This window comes from Dasypus novemcinctus, chromosome 18 (genome assembly GCF_030445035.2).
Source record: "Dasypus novemcinctus isolate mDasNov1 chromosome 18, mDasNov1.1.hap2, whole genome shotgun sequence".
NCBI classification, from domain to species: Eukaryota; Metazoa; Chordata; class Mammalia; order Cingulata; family Dasypodidae; genus Dasypus; species Dasypus novemcinctus.
Window position 1 is genome coordinate 56,670,513 of NC_080690.1, and position 12,618 is coordinate 56,683,130.

The 12,618-nt window shown below is 39.6% G+C and overlaps 1 pseudogene; it reads left to right on the forward strand.

The window, feature by feature from the left end:
- The first annotated feature begins 780 nt into the window (after positions 1-780).
- On the forward strand, positions 781-6,471 carry LOC101420440 (RAD51-associated protein 1 pseudogene; annotated as a pseudogene).
- Positions 6,472-12,618: the final 6,147 nt, after the last annotated feature.

Consider the following 12,618-nt stretch of genomic DNA (forward strand, 5'->3'; position numbering starts at 1 on the left):
TGGGAGAAAATACTTAGTAACCACAAATCTGATAGGAGACTTATAACCTGCATATACAAAGAACTCCTATACCTCGAAAATAAAAAGACAAACAACCCATTTAAAAAATTAGAAAAAGATTTAAACAGACACTTCTCCAAAGAAGAAATACAAATGGCTAAAAAGCACATGAAAAAATGCTCCAAATCTCTAGCGATTAGGGAAATGCAAATCAAAACTACAATGAGATACCATCTTACTCCATAAGATTGGCAGTTATGAAAAAAACAGAAGACTGCAAATGCTGCAGAGGATGTGGAGGAATGGGAACACTCATCCACTGCTGGTGGGAATGTAGAAGGATCCAGCCATTCTGGAGAACAGTTCGGCGGTTTCTCAAAAAACTAGCTATAGATTTGCCATATGACCCACTGCTGGGTATATACCCAGTAGAAATGAAAACAAGGACACAAACCGGTATATGCACACCAGTGTTTATAGGAGCATTGTTCACTATTGCCAAAAGTTGGAATTAACCCAAATGTCCATCAACAGATGAATGGATAAATAAAATGTGGTATATACATACAATGGAATACTACTCAGCTTTAAGAACGAATACACTGCAATCACACGTGATAACATGGATGAATCTTGAGAACCTTATGTTGAGTGAAGCAACCCAGGCATTGGAGGACAAATACTACATGACCTCAATGATATGAAATAAGTAAACCAAGCTACCTCAGAGAGCTAGAGACTGGATGATAGGCTTTAAGGAAATTGGGGAGTAGAGGAAGGATGCAAGCTGCCACCTACATGGGTGAAATCTATGATAAGCTGGAGGTAAGTATTTGTACAAGGAAGGGATAAAATGGGGGCATAGGGTTACCTTTGGGTGGGGCTTTGCGGGCTTGAGGGGGGCTAGGGATGGGACGATGGGTAATATTGCCCAAGAAATTGGGGGGAGGGTGGGGGAACATATGATCATAGGAGATTGTCAGGTATTTGGTTGAGAGTATAATGCTGAGTAAACTTTTTCAAAAATATAATAAGGAAGGTTACCTGTTTAAGATGCTTAAAGGGGATAATCTGACACAGGACAAGCTCCTAGTGAGTGTGTGAGTGCTCATTTTGCCATAGTGGGTTATATCATTGGATAGAGACCCATATATTGAGAGTGAAGCTATATACTCACATCCTGGGGAGGACTGATGTTCTCAAATTGTATCTCTCGAGAGAAATGGTTGCTCCCAGTGCATTAGGGCAGTTGAGCATGTCAAGTCCTCAACACTGTTGCAAGTATCTCTGACTATGGCCCTTCAAACAATGAAGATTGACTGTCACTGTGGGCCCTGAGGGGAGTGGGAAAGAGGTATTGAATAGATGGAATCAATGTAACTGTGTGGGCAATAGAAGTGTTCAACAAGATTACACAAGGATGGATATAAGACATGTTAAATTACACCAAAAATATATATGGGCTGATAGGCTAAAATGTAAATCATAATGTAAAACATAAGATAACTAAAAATTTAGAAAATTGTATAGTTTAAAATATAAACCACAATGTAAACCCAAATGTTACCTTGTTTGAAAACTATTGTCTCAATATCTGTATATCAGTTTCAGTAAATATAGTATGAATATGTAAAAAGATTGTTGTTGTGGAAGGGAAAAGGGTTTTATGTTGGTTATGTGGGAGTACTGTATATTGTATATATGAATTACTGTGATCTAAAACTTTTGTGACGATAAGCTTAATAATTAGGAAAAAAAAGAAAAAGAAAGGACATAGACACGAGGAAAAAGAGAAAAGAAGGTGCTTGCCAATTTGCATACAGGGCAACACTTGTTGTAGTGATGGAAGGCAAAACATCAAAACAAAACTTTTGCATTTTTAAATTTTTTGATACCCCAATTTATTTTTACATTAATTTTTCTAAATTAATATGTATTTTATATCTAACCTTTAAACTCATCACTATATTCCATTTTATTATTAATGGAACCTGGTAATATATTGGGCTTCATTTTTGAAGAAGTTTTGGATCACAGAGAGGTTCAACAATGGCAGGAGAGGAATACTGGTGTGGGATGTTATTGACAGGGGGACACATGGTTGGCAGGGATTTCTCCAGGGCATATATCCAGGGTATATAAAATGTTTGGATATCAGTGGTTACAATAAAAACAACAACTGAGGGAGTGCTGAGTTCCTAGCCAGCGGAGCTCTATTACAGTCCCTAAAGGAACAGCAACAATCCCCCAAGAGCAACGGCAAAGACCAAAAAAGAAGGAAGGTCCAACAATGAGCCCTTGATACTAATGACTATGCTTGTAAGCCTATGCACCTGAAATAAGAACAAGGCCTAGAGATGCAGGGTGCCTAAGAGTTACCTCCTGAGAGCCTCTGTGTTGCTCAAATGTGGCCAGTTTTGAAGCCAAACTCAGCATGTAAATGGTTTGCCTGCCCCCCAGCATGGGACATGACTCCCAGGGATGAGCCTCCCTGGCACCAAGGGATTACTACCAAGCACCAGCTGATGATGTAACTAGAAAATGACTTGAATAAAAGGTCAACTTGGACCAGCAGAATATCTCAGTCTACATATACCAGGAATTAAAAATGCTTTTTGACCTGAATAAAAGGGGGAAATGGAAAGGACAAATGAGTTCATATGGCTATGAGTCTCCAAAAAGAGCCAGGAGGTTATCAGAGGGGTTGCACTTATGCACACCTTAGCAGAGTCCCAAAGACAGATAAAGTAGATGCAACCCCAGGTATTGGTTCTTCTGAGGGCTACAGAGACCCACAGGTTCTATGGTCATGGCAGATGGAGTTCAGTGCCATGTCAGTTAGTCCTACTTTGGAGTTTGTGTATCTGTGTGAAGGAGCTGGACTCAGATGTGATCTTTGTCCACAAGCCTCTCCTGTTCCTTTTACTGGATCTGTAGTTGGTGCTGGGGTTTAGTGTATACCCAGGGGACCTGAATCTCTGGACTGACCATGTGAGAGCCAGGCCCTGAGCCTCAAAAGACTTGCAGCTCCTACACTCTGATTTATTTGACTTATCTCACTCAGCTAAGACGGAGGTGAAGAAGGTCAAACACCACTCCAGGGAGCCAAGAGTGCATACAACTGAAAGCAGGAGAATTGCATCCAGCATCCATGTGGAATCTAAGCCCCCTCTTGATATAGATGTGGAGTGGAAACAACCATTTCAAGGTCCACAGGATGGAGGAATAGAGTATGGATTAGAGTGGACTTACTGATATTCTATTCATGAACTATTGTGATTAGTAATCAAAGAAAATGTGGCACTGGTGTGGAGAAAGTGGCCATGGTGGCTGCTGGGGGTAAAAAGTGGGAGGAAGCGATGTGATGTGGGGGCATTTTTGGGGGTTGGAGTTGTCCTGGGTGGTGCTGCAGGGATGGTTACTGGACATTTTATGTCCTCCCATGGCCCACTGGGTGGACTGTGGGAGAGTGGGCTGTGGTGTGGACCACTGACCATGAGGTGCAGCGGTGCTCAGAGATGTGTTCACCAAGTGCAATGAATGTCTCATGATGATGGAAGAGGTTGTTGTTATGGGGAGAGGAGTGGGGTTAAGCAGGTGGGGGGTATGTGGGGACCTCATATTTTTTAATGTAACATTAAAAAAAAAAAGACAAAAAAGAAATCGGACTGGGAGTTAGAGTCCATACAAAGCCTTTAATGAGCTATAGGAGGTGGGCTGTGTCTGAAATAGACAGCAGCAGCAAAGGGACTGGGGAGAGAGTTTTTAGACCTTGTTCTGGGGCTAGATTACAAAGAGGCTAGTTTGTGATGGTTTATGCTAGCTTTGAAGTTTTAAGGTCAGGACGAGATAACTCATATCAGTTATATGGTCCCATTTGCATCCCTCAGGTGTGGGTTGCTCCTCCCCTATCCATGGGAACATTTAGGGAGGGAACTGAGCAAAGGCCAGAGCTCTAGTTTTGTATCAACTATGAATGTGCACCTGTGGGAAGAGGGGGAGGGAGAAGGTGAAGGGGGGGACAAGATGGAAGAATGCCTTGATGCGGACATTTCATGGTCTTGGAACTGTAAGGTTTTACCCCAAATAAATCCCCTTTCTAAAAGCCAACACATTTCTAGAACTTTGCATCGGCAGCCCTGTGGCAAACTAAGATACTATAAAACCACTTGGATTTGTCCTAAATGATATTGCAGGGACAGGTGCTGGACATTATTTATCCTGCCACAAACCACTGAATGTACTGGGGGAGAGTGTAAACTACAATGTAAACTATAATCCATGCAGAGCAGCAGTGTTCCAAAATGTATTCATTAAATGCAAAGAATGTGCCACAATGATCAAAGATGTTGTTGATGTGGGAGGAGTTGGGGGGTGGGAGAGGAGATGGGGTATATGGGAACTTCATATATATTTTTTGTATCCTCCCCCTTGTGGCTTTTTGTTTGCTGTCTGCTGTCTATGTTCACTCACTGTGCATTCTTCTGTATCTTTATTTATTTATTTATTTCTCCTCCCCCCTTGTGGCTTGCTTGCTGTCTGCTCTCTGTGTCCATTCACTGCATGCTCTTCTGTGTTTTTTTTTCTTGCTTGTTTCCCTTTTTTGTTGCTTCACCTTGCTGAGTCGGTGCTTTGTGGCATCTGCGGGCCAGGTGGGCTCTGTGGTGCTTGCAGCTTGGGCGGCTTTCCTCAGTGTGTGGGAGAGCCTGCCTTCACAAGAAGGCCCTGGGACATGAACCCAGGGCCTCCTGTATGGTAGACGGGGGCCCAGCTGATTGAGCCACAGGTGCTTCCCACCTCTTATATTTTTTAATGTAACATTTTTTGGGATTTATATATCCTCAAAAAAACACACTTAAAAGTAAATAAATAAATAAACACAGTATAGATGTATTTTTGTTTATAACACTTTATCCTCCTATTTAACTTAAAAGACAACTGTGTAAAGCCATGATTATAAATCTGTGTTGAAATGTATACAGTGTATAAAGATACAATTTGTATGTGAATAACAGCATAAAGGAGAAAGGAAGGAACACAGCTATATAAAAGCAAAGGTTTTTGTACACTACTGAAATAAATCTGAATTGTTAAAAGTTAAGAACTTAGTTATAGTTCCACAGAACAACTACTAATAAAATAACTAAAAATTATACAGTAAAATATATGATGAAGAAATTAAAAAGTCCACTAGAAAATATCCATTTATGTCAAAAGAAGTCTGTAATGGAGGAATTGAGGAATAAAAAAGACATGAGACATATAGACAATTAATAACAAAATACATAAATTTTTCCTTATATGTAATGTATTAAGTTTAAATGGGTTAAATTCTTCAATTAAAAGGAAAAGATTGGTAGAATAAAAATAAAGCATGATCCAACTATATTGTCTACTTACTTTAAATTCAAATTTTCAAAAGTTGAAAATGAAAAGATAGAATAAGATATTACTATGTAAAGTATAACCAAGAGAGCTGGAGTGGCTATACTAATATCAGACAAATTGGATTTTAAAACTAACATCACTATGGAGAATGCTGCCAACAAGAATTTGAAATTTGCAGATTTACAACCTTGAAGGAGACCATAGTGTGTCCTGTGCAGTATAAGAAACCAGTCCATTACTCACAGGTTGAGAACTCTGATAGTGCTGATGATTTTATTTCTTTAACTGCACCTTTAAACAAGAAATCCAAAACAACACAAAAGGAGTTAAAACAAGACAAACCAAAACCTAAATTGAAGAATCACCAGAAAGAAGATAACTCACTACAAGAGAAAACCCCTAAAAAAAAGATGACTCTAAATGACAAGCTCTACCAGAGAGACTTAGAAGTTGTGCAAGCTTTATCAGTGAAGGAACCCCTCCAAGAGTCACCAGTGATGTGCAGAAGTCTCAAGATAAACGCATTGAAAAATGTGGCAAAAGTGAAACAGAATCAATGACTAAGTCTTCTCGTAACTCTATGCAATGCAGACAGCAATTGCTTAGATTTGGATAAGATTATTGAGGCAGATGATTTTCATGACATTCAAGGGAAAAGAAAAGCAGCATCTAAAGCTGTGGTACAACAGAGGAAGATTCTTTTGGAAGGCAGTTATGGTGATAGGGTAAAAGACTTCGAATCAGACTTTGCAACAAGTGAAGATTCTGATTTTGGTGAAAGTAAAGATAATGATGAAGAGTTCACTATGAGAAAAAGTAAAGTTAAAGAAATTAAAAATAAAGACGTGAGGGTAAAATTGCCAGTAGAAAAAGAAAGAGAAGAAACCTAAATCCAAATGTAATGCTTTGATGGTCATTAGGAAATCATTACAAATGTGCAGTCCTTCAGCTGAAAGCAAGAAATGTAAGTGGATCCCACCAGTGGTATCTGGAAGTAGCAGCAACAACAGCAACCCACTGGCAGGAATGTCCGTTTTGTCTCCAAGTCAAAGTCTCTGCCTTCAGAATAATTTTACATATTAAAAGTTTCCGTATTGTGGCATATATTCTACTGAGAAATAGATGCTTACTGTACAGCAAATAGATTTAATGACATTTTATGAAGCCTTCATTGTCAAAACCTTAAATAAAGTGAATATGTTTTGAGATGCTCCTTACCTTGATACCATTGCATCCATCCATGCCTGACTGGTCAAATTTCATGATAAAATGAGAGCACTGCAAGGAATTTTAGCCTTTTTGGTATAAATATAAACTGGAGGAAGCTGTTTCTTAAAGTAATAATCAGTTAATGTTAGGCCAGTGCTTTACAGAGTAGCCATCTCTGTTATAATATTAGGTAATAAAGCTTTCCAGAAAGCTGGTAAGAATTCATGGTGAATAAAAAAAGTAATGTGTATTTTATATTCAAGGTGAGAATTTCACTATGAATCACCATTTCACCATGGTCACTTTTATTTGGGGGAGGTGGTGCTCTTTTCAGTTTATTGCATGAACTTCAACTTCAAGTTAAAAGCAGACCCCAGGGAAGCAGCTGTGGCTCAATCAGATGAACTCCCCTCTACCATATGGGAGGCCCTGAGTTTGAGTCCTGGGGCCTCCTTGTGAAGGCAGTCTCGCTTGCATGCTGCAGAGTGCCGCCCAGCCTGCAGATGCCACGGAGAGTCGACTCTGCAAGGTCACGCAACAAAGTAGGGAGATAAGTAAGAACACAGAAGAGTGCGCAGCGAATGGACATAGAGAGCAGACAGCAAGCAAAAAAGCGGTGTGTGTGTGTGGGGGGGGGGGGATGGGATAAAAACATTTTTTAAATTTAAAAATTAAAAAAAAAAAGCTGACTCCAAATGATTACATTATACAAGCTTTGAGATTTCTAAATCTGTGACAAGGGTCAGAATGGAAATTTTCTACTCATTGCAAGGAAATCCTCACTTAAGCTTCAGTGAGCCACAAGCACCTAAAACCCGTGAATCTTTAGTTGGCGTCCTTAGCCAGTCCAGTCTCTACAAGGAACTAGCATATGTTCTTGCTCTGGTCACTCTATAGCTGAATCACTTCTCCATATTCTGGATGCTCAATTACAGCACCATTTCAGGAAAATTTTTTCTTAAATGCCTTCATTAGTTTCTTTTTATATATATAAGATTATTTCCTCATGTTTTTATTTTACTTATTTATTTTTAAAATTCCCCCCCCCTCTGCCCTATTGTGTTTGCTGTCTGTGTCCATTTGCTGTGTGATCTTCTGTATCTATTTCTCTTTTTGTCTTCTCTAGGATTCACTGGGTTTCGATCCTGGGGACCACTGATGTGGAAAGAGGTTTCCTGTCACCTGCACCACCTCAGTTCCTGGTTTCTGCTGCACTTCACTTTGACTCTCCTCTTTGTCTCTCTTTCATTGCATCATCATCTTGCTGTGTGACTCACTTGTGCAGGCACTGGCTCACCACGTGGGCACTTGGCTCACCATATGGGCACTCAGGTTGCTGTGCAGGCACTGGCTCACCCCACCAGCACTGGCTTACCATACGGGCATTCAGCTCACTATACAGGCACTCACATGGGCACTTGGCTCACCACATAGGCATTAACTTGCTGCACAGGCCCACTTTTTCTTTTTCTTTTTTTTTTTACCAGGAGTCCCAGGGATCAAACCCAGGTCCTCCCATATGGTAGGTAGAAGCCCTATCGCTTGAGTTTCTTTTTATTGTAATCATCACTGTTCCCTTGGACAATGGAAAGGGTCTTCCTCCCATTTATCTGTTGAATTCTTAAATGAATATAATCCTCAGTTCTAGCAGCAAGCAGGTCATCACCCTTACTTGCATCAGCAAAGGGGTTGGAAAGAGTGGAGTTTCCTTTTCTTTGGTGGAAATGGCCTGTGGAAGGTGGCAGTGGGAGAAGGCAGGCAGGGGGGACAGAGTGTTGGGAAGCAAGGGGGCTCAAGGGGGAGGCTGCTGAGTCCTCGGCGGCAGCTCAGTGATTGGGCCTGGTACTTTTTAATATATTTTTTTCAAATCATGTTAACCACTAAAAATGTATAATACTTAGCTCAGTTCTTCCTGGCGTGTGGAAACATCTATGTTAATATGAAAATAAGTAATTTAGAATTGTGAGTAAAGTGAACATTACCTTAAAAAATTCTATAGAGACAAGGTAGGACATTTTATAATGATAAAAGAGTCAAATCCATCAAGAAGATATAGCAATTATAAATATATTTGCACTTAACTACAGAGTCCCAAAGTATGTGAAATAAAAAATGACAGAATTGAAGGGGAAAATAACATTTCAGCAACAATACCTGGAGACTGCAATACCTCACTTTAAAAAAATGAATGTAACTATGCAGACAATCAGCAAGGAAATAAAAGACTTTAATAAAACTATAAACTAACTTAAAAGACATCTATGGAATACTTTACCCAACAAAAGCAGAATACACATTTTTTTCAAGTGCACAGGGTACATCCTCCAGTAGAGACTGTATGTTAGGCCATCAAACAAATCTCAATCCATTTAAAAATACTGAAATCATATGAAGTATGTTCTCTGACCACAATGGAATGAAAATATAAATAAAAATCAGAAGAAATTTGTGAAATCCACAAATTAAACACATTAAACAACACTTCCCACTCAACTAATGGATCAAAGAAGATATCACAAGTTATATTAGAAAATACTTTGAAGTGAATCACAGCAAAAACACAACATACCAGAACTTTTGGGGGTGCAGTGAACAAAGTACACAGATTGAAACTTATACCAGTAAATGCTTACATTAAAAAAGACGATATCAAAACAATAACCTAAACTTACTCCTAAAGAAACTAGAAAAAAAAGAGCAAACTAAGCCTAAAGCAAGCAGAAGGAAGGAAATAATAAAGATTAGAATGGAAATAAAATAGAGAATAGAAAAACCATAGGTAAAATCAATGAAACCAAAAGTTGGTTCTTTGAAATAAAGCAGTCACAAAAGTTCAAATATTGTATGATCTCACTGATATAGAATAAGCAAGTTCATAGAAACAGGAACCAGAACATAGCTTACCAGGAGCTGGTGTGGGTGTAGGAAATGGGGGGTTGATGTTTAAATTACACAAAATTTCTATTTGGGGTGGTGGAAAAGAGTTGGTAATGGATGGTGATAGCACAACATGGTGAACATAATTGACAGCACTGAATGTGGTTAAAAGGGGAAATTTTAAGTTATATATATGTTAACAGAACGAAAGTTTAAAAAACACATTGGATTGTACAACACAAATGGGGAATCCTAATGTAAACGATGGACTATGGTTAATAGTAAAATTATAATATTTTCTCACCAATTGTAACAAATGAATCATACTAATGCAAGGTGTTTATATAGTGGGGTATATGGTAATGCTGTATTTCTTACTTGAGCATGATTTTTTTGTAAACTGACAATTTCTCTAATAACCTAGATAAAAAGGACAAATTCTTAGACACAAACTACTAAAAGTGACTGAAGAAGAAACAGAAGATTTGAAGAAACCTCTAGTTATGAATTGAATTACATCTCTCCAAATATGTTATTTATTTATTTATATTAATAACTTTATTTCAAATTCACAAAAATAAAGGAACAGAAAAAGATAGCTCAACAAGTTCTGGAAACTTTACTCCTAAAAAGTTCTTTTTCAGGCACTTTTATCTCATTTAATTCCAACTGCTAACTCAGTTGTTCCTCTAGTGTTCAGAAAGATACAAAATGAACACAGATTATTTAAATGGCATAGTTAAGGTCTCCTTATTAAATGGGAAAAAAATGAGAAAGAGGGGAATAAAAGCTTAATAATATTCATATCTTACAAAATCAAACCCCATATACTTTTTTAAAAAAGATTTTTTATTTATTTCTCCCCCGCCTCTGCCCGTGTCTGCTCTCTTGTGTCCATTCACCGTGTGTTCTTCTGTGTCTGCTTGCATTCTCAGTGGCACCGGGAATCTGTGTCTCTTTTTGTTGTGTCATCTTGCTGCATCTGCTCTCTGTCAGTTCTCTGTGTGTGTGGCACCACTCCTGGGTGGGCTGCACTTTTTTCGTGCACAGTGTCTTCGCTTGCAGGGCACACGCCTTGCGTGTGGGGCTTTTCTACATGGGGGACACCCCTGCGGTGCACGGCACTCCTTGCACACATCAGCACTGTGTGTGGGCCAGCTCACCACATGGGCCAGGAGGCCCTGGGTTCAAACTCTGGAGCTCCTATATGGTAGGCGGACGCTCTATCAGTTGAGCCACATCTGCTTCCCCCCATATACTTTTTTTTTGACTTCCATGTATTCTTAACTCATGTAGAAAAACATTCCTGTTTTTATTAACCACATTCCTCATCTACTTCCAAAATCATTGTTATACATTCCCAATATTATCCTCCAGCTATCCTCCAATTAATATTAATCCTCCTAGACTACTCATTTCAGCTACAGTCACAATCATAAGCCAACATTGTTTGTTACATTCATTATAATGTGTTACCATCAATGGCAACTTGTCAGTGGGCCAAAAAAATCTTTGGCTTTCATTTGCTTTCTTGAGGGTTTCTGTCCTGTTTTGTTTTATCTTTCTTCAAATGATTTCTCCTGCTAAAAAGTATTGAGGAGAAATTTGACATTAGCCCAAGTTTCTTTCCTTTCAGCAACTTGATATTTTCCTTCAGTGTTTTTTCCAAGAGTCTTCTTTCATTTTATAGTAAGATAATAATATTGATCAAAACTGAGACATATCCTAGTTTTCTGGTTCAGTTTTCCCTTAAACAGGGCTCTGTATTGATCATGGCACATGGACTCCACATAACATCATCCTGCTTGACTTCCATTAACTTCATGGGAGCTCCCTCTTCATAGTTTACCCTCCACAATAAACTTTTACTCTTCATGCGCTAAATTTTTGGCTATTTCTGGAGCCTACCACCAATAAGATTCACCAACTTCACAGCATCACTTCTTACCTCTGTTTCCTCAGCCTCCTGCATGCTTTTCTCTAACTCAGCTACTTTGGGAAACATACACGCATATTTTGGAGTTCATGGATTTCTTTGAGTTTCTTTGAAACTGGAGTTTGCTGTTTTGGTCCCCAATTGTGACTTTGAATTGCTTACAAGGGAACAAAGGGGTGAGATTAATATTTTTTTTTAAGAGTATTTTTAAAAAAGATTTATTTATTTATTTATTTCCCCTCCCCCCTCTCCAGTTGTCTGTTCTCTGTGTCTATTTGCTGTGTCGTCGTCTTTGTCCGCTTCTGTTGTTGTCAGCGGCACCGGAATCTGTGTTTCTTTTTGTTGTTTCATCTTGTTGCTCTCCGTATGTGCGGCACCATTCCTGGGCAGGCTGAACTTTCTTTCGTGCTGGGCGGCTCTCCTTACTGGGTGCACTCCTTTCCCCAGGGGGCTCCCCTATGGGGGAGACACCCCTGTGTGGCACAGCACTCTTTGCGCACATCAGCACTGCTCATGGGCCAGCTCCTCACAGGACAAGGAGGCCCGGAGTTTGAACTGCGGATCTCCCATGTGGTAGACGGACCCCTTAAACACTGGGCCAAGTCCACTTCCCGAGATTAATATTTAAACTGTTGTATTAATCATACTCATGAGTGCATTTTTTCCCCCTTCAGTTGGAGTTAGTTATCAACCCATGGAGGGCTGGAAAGGAATAAAGTGCAATTCCAAATACTGCAAAGGGTGACTGTAAATACAAAAACAAGATCTCTCAGGCACCAGAGGGTGTGGGATCCACTGCCATATGCAAGGAACAGAAAAGTTATTTCATTTTAAGAATCATGCTTTAAAACATGTATCAGACTAACTGGTTTACCTTCTGCTTCTCCAAATAGTTGAGTAAAATTGATGATCCCAGGAGATGCATCTCCTAGTATCATCATTTTCCAAATGAAGTTAAATGAGGTAACTTACTCAATTCCACCTATGGCCTTACGCACACTGGGGTCCTCCTCAAAGCCACCCCCTTTTCCCCGCGACAACACACACACACGCACACACACACAGCCACACATCTGGACGCTCTGGAAAACTCTACCTCATCAGCCCCAACTCAGGGTCCAGGATTCCTCTTCTTCAGTTTCCCTGGTGAAGGGTGCACCTGAGACTCCAGGTTCCTGCTTCCAGTGCCCCATTAGTCCTGTGCCCCT